This window comes from Hyla sarda, unplaced genomic scaffold (genome assembly GCF_029499605.1).
Source record: "Hyla sarda isolate aHylSar1 unplaced genomic scaffold, aHylSar1.hap1 scaffold_1406, whole genome shotgun sequence".
Taxonomy (NCBI): Eukaryota; Metazoa; Chordata; class Amphibia; order Anura; family Hylidae; genus Hyla; species Hyla sarda.
The window spans coordinates 82,022-93,162 of NW_026608036.1; the positions used below are offsets into that span (position 1 = coordinate 82,022).

The 11,141-nt window shown below is 46.3% G+C and overlaps 4 non-coding genes and 1 pseudogene across 4 annotated transcripts; all 5 read left to right on the plus strand.

The window, feature by feature from the left end:
* Nucleotides 1–1,280: 1,280 nt before the first annotated feature.
* On the plus strand, nt 1,281–1,440 carry LOC130306856 (U2 spliceosomal RNA; annotated as a pseudogene).
* Nucleotides 1,441–2,132: 692 nt separating this feature from the next.
* LOC130306855 (U2 spliceosomal RNA) lies at nt 2,133–2,315 on the plus strand. The gene has a single exon (XR_008856144.1). It is a non-coding gene; the product is annotated as a U2 spliceosomal RNA (small nuclear RNA).
* A 2,087-nt stretch (nt 2,316–4,402) lies between these two features.
* LOC130306849 (U2 spliceosomal RNA) lies at nt 4,403–4,593 on the plus strand. Its single transcript, XR_008856138.1, has one exon. It is a non-coding gene; the product is annotated as a U2 spliceosomal RNA (small nuclear RNA).
* Nucleotides 4,594–6,682: 2,089 nt separating this feature from the next.
* On the plus strand, nt 6,683–6,873 carry LOC130306850 (U2 spliceosomal RNA). Its single transcript, XR_008856139.1, has one exon. It is a non-coding gene; the product is annotated as a U2 spliceosomal RNA (small nuclear RNA).
* A 2,076-nt stretch (nt 6,874–8,949) lies between these two features.
* Nucleotides 8,950–9,140, plus strand: LOC130306851 (U2 spliceosomal RNA). The gene has a single exon (XR_008856140.1). It is a non-coding gene; the product is annotated as a U2 spliceosomal RNA (small nuclear RNA).
* Nucleotides 9,141–11,141: the final 2,001 nt, after the last annotated feature.

Genomic DNA, 11,141 nt, shown 5'->3' on the forward strand with positions numbered 1-11,141 from the left:
CTGAACAGTCGCTTTTTATGTATTCAGCACCTATGTATAATGTTGTAAAAATGCTCTAGAAGCTAAAGTCGCAGAAATGTCACACATATTTGGCCTGCAACTTTCTGTGCGACAAATTCAGACAGGAAAAATCAGTATAAATCCTTAGAAAATTATCCCCCAGTGTCTCCATCTGCTGGCGGTATTGAATAAGCATTGCTGCACTGATGGGGTATGCATTAGACGAAAAAAAAGAAGAAAAAGAAGAATAATACGCCCAGAAAAGAGGCGAAAAGGAGAAAAACGTAAAAAAACGTGAAAAAAAAGTAAGAGGAAGAGAAGGGAAAAAAAGGTGGAAATGGGTTTAAAAGTGATTTCGGCGGAGAAATATATATATATATATATATATATATATATATATATATATACGCGCACACACACACATATATATAAACGTATTCTCCGTTGAGATATTGCAGCCGCTGCTGTGTCCAGGCCCAGGAGCCTTAGCACTGTGCTGTGATGTCACTCAATACCACTGACATCACTAGGTGTAAACAACATCTCTCCTTTGCTGTGTATGTGACTATGGAGCTGTTTGGTTATGTCGTCTATTATGGCCTTCATAGAAGCAACAGGAGATTGTTGCATCCATCTAGAACCCTCAGAACTACAGTGCTATGATGTCACTCACTTCCACAGGCCTTGCAGAGTGTAAACAACAACAACCCAGCTTTGTTGTGTATGTAACCATAGGGATTTGTGATGTCACCTAGAACCTTCACAGCAGCGACAGCTTTATGAGGAGCATCAGCACTGCTCTGCCTGAGCAGAACCATCACCGCCATAGGTTGTCAAATAACCCGGGTTTAACCCACACAGGTAAGTCCAATGGGGTGCAGGCATGTCCTCTATGCTTACAGCTTCCCGTGGGTGTTGGTTTGATACCGTTTGGGGACAGCCAAGGAGGCATCTGCAGGCAACAAAGGTAGGTGTGTGCTTGTGTGTGTGTTTCCTATGCAGATCCTAAGCCCAGTGTCACATGCAAGTAGGAGGAGTAAGAAGGGTTCCTGGCAAATCCGGGTTATGGATTGCATTTAAAAAGGCCCCGTGGGAGTGCAATGGGCCCCTGTCTTGCTGCTTAGCAATAATGGTATGGGTTTAGGTTCTGCTGTGTGTACTGGTGGTTGACTGCCCCCCAGCCCAGAGTGTGCATGGAAAATTGTCTGGCAGCCTCCCTGACAGCAAGCAGTGATAGTGCCCATGAAGGGCACCTTGTTGGGCCCGCCCCTTTCACGGTTATCGCTTCTCGGCCTTTTGGCTAAGATCAAGTGTAGTATCTGTTCTTATCAGTTTTCATGCTGGTGGGGATGGGTGCTGCATGGAGGATGCAGGTGTACCAGGGCTTTCCGGGGCTGGTTCTGAGGAATCAGCTCGACGGCTGCCCCGATGTGACCTGTTCCCTCCGGGTCTCGCCATGAGGCTGAGAGGGTCTAGAGCCGAGGTACTTTTGTGCCTCGGGGAGTGGTGACCCCGAGGTGCCGAAACTCACTGGGAGAATAGGCTCACTGAGTTGAAGCACGGGCACCATAATCTCTTCACCTTGTGGCACTCACCTCTTGATTCCCGGCCTTCTGGCTAGGATCAGAGAAATTTTTATAGATCCGGCCGGATGTCCGGGCAGTATATCTGCACACATTCACTTATTTATTTATTTTTTGTCTCACTGTGTCACTTTTTGCGTGTTGTGTGTTCACAGGATTTGTCAGGATGCGGTAGCCCTTCTGGGTGTCCCTCCTGGCGGTCTAGGGGAGGTGTGTGTGGCCATTAGGTTCCGCACCTCCCTGCAAACACCCCGGGTACTCCTGCTTCGCAGGGTACCTACCGTAATCGGCTCTGCGGGCAGATACCTTGGCTAACGCCAAGGGGGATGCCGGGAGCATTTGTGGTCCCCTAGTAGCTTCGGCGAAAAGGGACATCGAACCTGGAACCTCGCAGGTACCTTTTGGTCCGGAGGCGAAGGGTAAGGTTTGTTGGGGGGCCTCTCTCCTATCGGAGAAGGGCTTGCGATAGACCGCATCCTTTGTGCACGTTTTTTTAGTGTAACACGTTTGCACTTTTTCTTGCACTTTGGGTGAATCGAAAGCACGTTCCTCGGCTTTAGATAAAAAAAAAAAAAAAAATCTGTTCTTATCAGTTTAATATCTGATACGTCCCCTATCTGGGGACCATATATTAAATGGATTTTTGAGAACGGGGGCCGATTTCGAAGCTTGCTTCCGTCGCCCTATGCATTGACCCGATATGGCAGTATCTTCGGGTACAGTGCACCACCCCCTTACAGGGTTAAAAAGAAAGATTCCTACTTTCATTGCTACCTGCTTGCTGGCTAGCCAGCTAGCCAGCCCTGTGGGCCTTGCTGCTGCTGCAGCCAAAAAACAAAAGGTGGTGCTGCTGCTGCTTCTGCTGCTTCTGCTTGTGTCTGGCCGCTGTTGGAGCGTCCAGGCACAGGACTTCTGCTGCTGCTGACTAAATGGCCTCCTTAATTGGATCATTTGAGTAGCCAGCACACCTGTGCAGGTAGGGCATGACATGATAGGCAGCTGCCTTGATAGCGGGTGGGTGCTGAATGTTCCTAATTGACAAAATAAGATTAATGCTTATGAAGAAATATAAAATCTCATCCCTTCCCCAATATCGCGCCACACCCCTACCCCTTAATTCCCTGGTTGAACTTGATGGACATATGTCTTTTTTCGACCGTACTAACTATGTAACTATGTAACATAACATGGGGGGGGGTCTCCTGGCTGTTCACACAGGTGTGTCATTGCTGTACATTGACCATGCATTGCTTCTGTGGTATTGCAAAGGCAAAGACAAATGCTTCCAGCCATCCATTGCACTAATGGATTGGTCATCAGCTGGCTGTCTATGTCCCGCATCAATATAGACCAAAGTACAGAGGGTTAGGCTATGCTATTGTGCACCTACCTGATGCATCAGAAGGTGCGAGGCCCTTGCTAAATTCTGTGCACAGACTTTGAGATCTATACTTTAGACTGTATCTAAACCTGCTCCAACATGGACTGACATTCTGGCCTACTTTCAGCCGATGCGACTTGTCTGTCGCTGAACAGTCGCTTTTTATGTATTCAGCACCTATGTATAATGTTGTAAAAATGCTCTAGAAGCTAAAGTCGCAGAAATGTCACACATATTTGGCCTGCAACTTTCTGTGCGACAAATTCAGACAGGAAAAATCAGTATAAATCCTTAGAAAATTATCCCCCAGTGTCTCCATCTGCTGGCGGTATTGAATAAGCATTGCTGCACTGATGGGGTATGCATTAGACGAAAAAAAAAGAAGAAAAAGAAGAATAATACGCCCAGAAAAGAGGCGAAAAGGAGAAAAACGTAAAAAAACTTGAAAAAAAAGTAAGAGGAAGAGAAGGGAAAAAAAGGTGGAAATGGGTTTAAAAGTGATTTCGGCGGAGAAATATATATATATATATATATATATATATATAGATATATATATATATATATACGCGCACACACACACATATATATAAACGTATTCTCCGTTGAGATATTGCAGCCGCTGCTGTGTCCAGGCCCAGGAGCCTTAGCACTGTGCTGTGATGTCACTCAATACCACTGACATCACTAGGTGTAAACAACATCTCTCCTTTGCTGTGTATGTGACTATGGAGCTGTTTGGTGATGTCGTCTATTATGGCCTTCATAGAAGCAACAGGAGATTGTTGCATCCATCTAGAACCCTCAGAACTACAGTGCTATGATGTCACTCACTTCCACAGGCCTTGCAGAGTGTAAACAACAACAACCCAGCTTTGTTGTGTATGTAACCATAGGGATTTGTGATGTCACCTAGAACCTTCACAGCAGCGACAGCTTTATGAGGAGCATCAGCACTGCTCTGCCTGAGCAGAACCATCACCGCCATAGGTTGTCAAATAACCCGGGTTTAACCCACACAGGTAAGTCCAATGGGGTGCAGGCATGTCCTCTATGCTTACAGCTTCCCGTGGGTGTTGGTTTGATACCGTTTGGGGACAGCCAAGGAGGCATCTGCAGGCAACAAAGGTAGGTGTGTGCTTGTGTGTGTGTTTCCTATGCAGATCCTAAGCCCAGTGTCACATGCAAGTAGGAGGAGTAAGAAGGGTTCCTGGCAAATCCGGGTTATGGATTGCATTTAAAAAGGCCCCGTGGGAGTGCAATGGGCCCCTGTCTTGCTGCTTAGCAATAATGGTATGGGTTTAGGTTCTGCTGTGTGTACTGGTGGTTGACTGCCCCCCAGCCCAGAGTGTGCATGGAAAATTGTCTGGCAGCCTCCCTGACAGCAAGCAGTGATAGTGCCCATGAAGGGCACCTTGTTGGGCCCGCCCCTTTCACGGTTATCGCTTCTCGGCCTTTTGGCTAAGATCAAGTGTAGTATCTGTTCTTATCAGTTTAATATCTGATACGTCCCCTATCTGGGGACCATATATTAAATGGATTTTTGAGAACGGGGGCCGATTTCGAAGCTTGCTTCCGTCGCCCTATGCATTGACCCGATATGGCAGTATCTTCGGGTACAGTGCACCACCCCCTTACAGGGTTAAAAAGAAAGATTCCTACTTTCATTGCTACCTGCTTGCTGGCTAGCCAGCTAGCCAGCCCTGTGGGCCTTGCTGCTGCTGCAGCCAAAAAACAAAAGGTGGTGCTGCTGCTGCTTCTGCTGCTTCTGCTTCTGCTTGTGTCTGGCCGCTGTTGGAGCGTCCAGGCACAGGACTTCTGCTGCTGCTGACTAAATGGCCTCCTTAATTGGATCATTTGAGTAGCCAGCACACCTGTGCAGGTAGGGCATGACATGATAGGCAGCTGCCTTGATAGCGGGTGGGTGCTGAATGTTCCTAATTGACAAAATAAGATTAATGCTTATGAAGAAATATAAAATCTCATCCCTTCCCCAATATCGCGCCACACCCCTACCCCTTAATTCCCTGGTTGAACTTGATGGACATATGTCTTTTTTCGACCGTACTAACTATGTAACTATGTAACATAACATGGGGGGGGGGGGGGGTCTCCTGGCTGTTCACACAGGTGTGTCATTGCTGTACATTGACCATGCATTGCTTCTGTGGTATTGCAAAGGCAAAGACAAATTCTTCCAGCCATCCATTGCACTAATGGATTGGTCATCAGCTGGCTGTCTATGTCCCGCATCAATATAGACCAAAGTACAGAGGGTTAGGCTATGCTATTGTGCACCTACCTGATGCATCAGAAGGTGCGAGGCCCTTGCTAAATTCTGTGCACAGACTTTGAGATCTATACTTTAGACTGTATCTAAACCTGCTCCAACATGGACTGACATTCTGGCCTACTTTCAGCCGATGCGACTTGTCTGTCGCTGAACAGTCGCTTTTTATGTATTCAGCACCTATGTATAATGTTGTAAAAATGCTCTAGAAGCTAAAGTCGCAGAAATGTCACACATATTTGGCCTGCAACTTTCTGTGCGACAAATTCAGACAGGAAAAATCAGTATAAATCCTTAGAAAATTATCCCCCAGTGTCTCCATCTGCTGGCGGTATTGAATAAGCATTGCTGCACTGATGGGGTATGCATTAGACGAAAAAAAAGAAGAAAAAGAAGAATAATACGCCCAGAAAAGAGGCGAAAAGGAGAAAAACGTAAAAAAACGTGAAAAAAAAGTAAGAGGAAGAGAAGGGAAAAAAAGGTGGAAATGGGTTTAAAAGTGATTTCGGCGGAGAAATATATATATATATATATATATATAGTATATATATATATATACGCGCACACACACACATATATATAAACGTATTCTCCGTTGAGATATTGCAGCCGCTGCTGTGTCCAGGCCCAGGAGCCTTAGCACTGTGCTGTGATGTCACTCAATACCACTGACATCACTAGGTGTAAACAACATCTCTCCTTTGCTGTGTATGTGACTATGGAGCTGTTTGGTTATGTCGTCTATTATGGCCTTCATAGAAGCAACAGGAGATTGTTGCATCCATCTAGAACCCTCAGAACTACAGTGCTATGATGTCACTCACTTCCACAGGCCTTGCAGAGTGTAAACAACAACAACCCAGCTTTGTTGTGTATGTAACCATAGGGATTTGTGATGTCACCTAGAACCTTCACAGCAGCGACAGCTTTATGAGGAGCATCAGCACTGCTCTGCCTGAGCAGAACCATCACCGCCATAGGTTGTCAAATAACCCGGGTTTAACCCACACAGGTAAGTCCAATGGGGTGCAGGCATGTCCTCTATGCTTACAGCTTCCCGTGGGTGTTGGTTTGATACCGTTTGGGGACAGCCAAGGAGGCATCTGCAGGCAACAAAGGTAGGTGTGTGCTTGTGTGTGTGTTTCCTATGCAGATCCTAAGCCCAGTGTCACATGCAAGTAGGAGGAGTAAGAAGGGTTCCTGGCAAATCCGGGTTATGGATTGCATTTAAAAAGGCCCCGTGGGAGTGCAATGGGCCCCTGTCTTGCTGCTTAGCAATAATGGTATGGGTTTAGGTTCTGCTGTGTGTACTGGTGGTTGACTGCCCCCCAGCCCAGAGTGTGCATGGAAAATTGTCTGGCAGCCTCCCTGACAGCAAGCAGTGATAGTGCCCATGAAGGGCACCTTGTTGGGCCCGCCCCTTTCACGGTTATCGCTTCTCGGCCTTTTGGCTAAGATCAAGTGTAGTATCTGTTCTTATCAGTTTAATATCTGATACGTCCCCTATCTGGGGACCATATATTAAATGGATTTTTGAGAACGGGGGCCGATTTCGAAGCTTGCTTCCGTCGCCCTATGCATTGACCCGATATGGCAGTATCTTCGGGTACAGTGCACCACCCCCTTACAGGGTTAAAAAGAAAGATTCCTACTTTCATTGCTACCTGCTTGCTGGCTAGCCAGCTAGCCAGCCCTGTGGGCCTTGCTGCTGCTGCAGCCAAAAAACAAAAGGTGGTGCTGCTGCTGCTTCTGCTGCTTCTGCTTGTGTCTGGCCGCTGTTGGAGCGTCCAGGCACAGGACTTCTGCTGCTGCTGACTAAATGGCCTCCTTAATTGGATCATTTGAGTAGCCAGCACACCTGTGCAGGTAGGGCATGACATGATAGGCAGCTGCCTTGATAGCGGGTGGGTGCTGAATGTTCCTAATTGACAAAATAAGATTAATGCTTATGAAGAAATATAAAATCTCATCCCTTCCCCAATATCGCGCCACACCCCTACCCCTTAATTCCCTGGTTGAACTTGATGGACATATGTCTTTTTTCGACCGTACTAACTATGTAACTATGTAACATAACATGGGGGGGGGTCTCCTGGCTGTTCACACAGGTGTGTCATTGCTGTACATTGACCATGCATTGCTTCTGTGGTATTGCAAAGGCAAAGACAAATGCTTCCAGCCATCCATTGCACTAATGGATTGGTCATCAGCTGGCTGTCTATGTCCCGCATCAATATAGACCAAAGTACAGAGGGTTAGGCTATGCTATTGTGCACCTACCTGATGCATCAGAAGGTGCGAGGCCCTTGCTAAATTCTGTGCACAGACTTTGAGATCTATACTTTAGACTGTATCTAAACCTGCTCCAACATGGACTGACATTCTGGCCTACTTTCAGCCGATGCGACTTGTCTGTCGCTGAACAGTCGCTTTTTATGTATTCAGCACCTATGTATAATGTTGTAAAAATGCTCTAGAAGCTAAAGTCGCAGAAATGTCACACATATTTGGCCTGCAACTTTCTGTGCGACAAATTCAGACAGGAAAAATCAGTATAAATCCTTAGAAAATTATCCCCCAGTGTCTCCATCTGCTGGCGGTATTGAATAAGCATTGCTGCACTGATGGGGTATGCATTAGACGAAAAAAAAGAAGAAAAAGAAGAATAATACGCCCAGAAAAGAGGCGAAAAGGAGAAAAACGTAAAAAAACGTGAAAAAAAAGTAAGAGGAAGAGAAGGGAAAAAAAGGTGGAAATGGGTTTAAAAGTGATTTCGGCGGAGAAATATATATATATATATATATATATATATATATATATATATACGCGCACACACACGCATATATATAAACGTATTCTCCGTTGAGATATTGCAGCCGCTGCTGTGTCCAGGCCCAGGAGCCTTAGCACTGTGCTGTGATGTCACTCAATACCACTGACATCACTAGGTGTAAACAACATCTCTCCTTTGCTGTGTATGTGACTATGGAGCTGTTTGGTGATGTCGTCTATTATGGCCTTCATAGAAGCAACAGGAGATTGTTGCATCCATCTAGAACCCTCAGAACTACAGTGCTATGATGTCACTCACTTCCACAGGCCTTGCAGAGTGTAAACAACAACAACCCAGCTTTGTTGTGTATGTAACCATAGGGATTTGTGATGTCACCTAGAACCTTCACAGCAGCGACAGCTTTATGAGGAGCATCAGCACTGCTCTGCCTGAGCAGAACCATCACCGCCATAGGTTGTCAAATAACCCGGGTTTAACCCACACAGGTAAGTCCAATGGGGTGCAGGCATGTCCTCTATGCTTACAGCTTCCCGTGGGTGTTGGTTTGATACCGTTTGGGGACAGCCAAGGAGGCATCTGCAGGCAACAAAGGTAGGTGTGTGCTTGTGTGTGTGTTTCCTATGCAGATCCTAAGCCCAGTGTCACATGCAAGTAGGAGGAGTAAGAAGGGTTCCTGGCAAATCCGGGTTATGGATTGCATTTAAAAAGGCCCCGTGGGAGTGCAATGGGCCCCTGTCTTGCTGCTTAGCAATAATGGTATGGGTTTAGGTTCTGCTGTGTGTACTGGTGGTTGACTGCCCCCCAGCCCAGAGTGTGCATGGAAAATTGTCTGGCAGCCTCCCTGACAGCAAGCAGTGATAGTGCCCATGAAGGGCACCTTGTTGGGCCCGCCCCTTTCACGGTTATCGCTTCTCGGCCTTTTGGCTAAGATCAAGTGTAGTATCTGTTCTTATCAGTTTAATATCTGATACGTCCCCTATCTGGGGACCATATATTAAATGGATTTTTGAGAACGGGGGCCGATTTCGAAGCTTGCTTCCGTCGCCCTATGCATTGACCCGATATGGCAGTATCTTCGGGTACAGTGCACCACCCCCTTACAGGGTTAAAAAGAAAGATTCCTACTTTCATTGCTACCTGCTTGCTGGCTAGCCAGCTAGCCAGCCCTGTGGGCCTTGCTGCTGCTGCAGCCAAAAAACAAAAGGTGGTGCTGCTGCTGCTGCTGCTTCTGCTGCTTCTGCTTCTGCTTGTGTCTGGCCGCTGTTGGAGCGTCCAGGCACAGGACTTCTGCTGCTGCTGACTAAATGGCCTCCTTAATTGGATCATTTGAGTAGCCAGCACACCTGTGCAGGTAGGGCATGACATGATAGGCAGCTGCCTTGATAGCGGGTGGGTGCTGAATGTTCCTAATTGACAAAATAAGATTAATGCTTATGAAGAAATATAAAATCTCATCCCTTCCCCAATATCGCGCCACACCCCTACCCCTTAATTCCCTGGTTGAACTTGATGGACATATGTCTTTTTTCGACCGTACTAACTATGTAACTATGTAACATAACATGGGGGGGGGGGGGGTCTCCTGGCTGTTCACACAGGTGTGTCATTGCTGTACATTGACCATGCATTGCTTCTGTGGTATTGCAAAGGCAAAGACAAATGCTTCCAGCCATCCATTGCACTAATGGATTGGTCATCAGCTGGCTGTCTATGTCCCGCATCAATATAGACCAAAGTACAGAGGGTTAGGCTATGCTATTGTGCACCTACCTGATGCATCAGAAGGTGCGAGGCCCTTGCTAAATTCTGTGCACAGACTTTGAGATCTATACTTTAGACTGTATCTAAACCTGCTCCAACATGGACTGACATTCTGGCCTACTTTCAGCCGATGCGACTTGTCTGTCGCTGAACAGTCGCTTTTTATGTATTCAGCACCTATGTATAATGTTGTAAAAATGCTCTAGAAGCTAAAGTCGCAGAAATGTCACACATATTTGGCCTGCAACTTTCTGTGCGACAAATTCAGACAGGAAAAATCAGTATAAATCCTTAGAAAATTATCCCCCAGTGTCTCCATCTGCTGGCGGTATTGAATAAGCATTGCTGCACTGATGGGGTATGCATTAGACGAAAAAAAAGAAGAAAAAGAAGAATAATACGCCCAGAAAAGAGGCGAAAAGGAGAAAAACGTAAAAAAAACGTGAAAAAAAAGTAAGAGGAAGAGAAGGGAAAAAAAGGTGGAAATGGGTTTAAAAGTGATTTCGGCGGAGAAATATATATATATATATATATATATATATATATATATATATATATATACGCGCACACACACACATATATATAAACGTATTCTCCGTTGAGATATTGCAGCCGCTGCTGTGTCCAGGCCCAGGAGCCTTAGCACTGTGCTGTGATGTCACTCAATACCACTGACATCACTAGGTGTAAACAACATCTCTCCTTTGCTGTGTATGTGACTATGGAGCTGTTTGGTGATGTCGTCTATTATGGCCTTCATAGAAGCAACAGGAGATTGTTGCATCCATCTAGAACCCTCAGAACTACAGTGCTATGATGTCACTCACTTCCACAGGCCTTGCAGAGTGTAAACAACAACAACCCAGCTTTGTTGTGTATGTAACCATAGGGATTTGTGATGTCACCTAGAACCTTCACAGCAGCGACAGCTTTATGAGGAGCATCAGCACTGCTCTGCCTGAGCAGAACCATCACCGCCATAGGTTGTCAAATAACCCGGGTTTAACCCACACAGGTAAGTCCAATGGGGTGCAGGCATGTCCTCTATGCTTACAGCTTCCCGTGGGTGTTGGTTTGATACCGTTTGGGGACAGCCAAGGAGGCATCTGCAGGCAACAAAGGTAGGTGTGTGCTTGTGTGTGTGTTTCCTATGCAGATCCTAAGCCCAGTGTCACATGCAAGTAGGAGGAGTAAGAAGGGTTCCTGGCAAATCCGGGTTATGGATTGCATTTAAAAAGGCCCCGTGGGAGTGCAATGGGCCCCTGTCTTGCTGCTTAGCAATAATGGTATGGGTTTAGGTTCTGCTGTGTGTACTGGTGGTTGACTGCCCCCCAG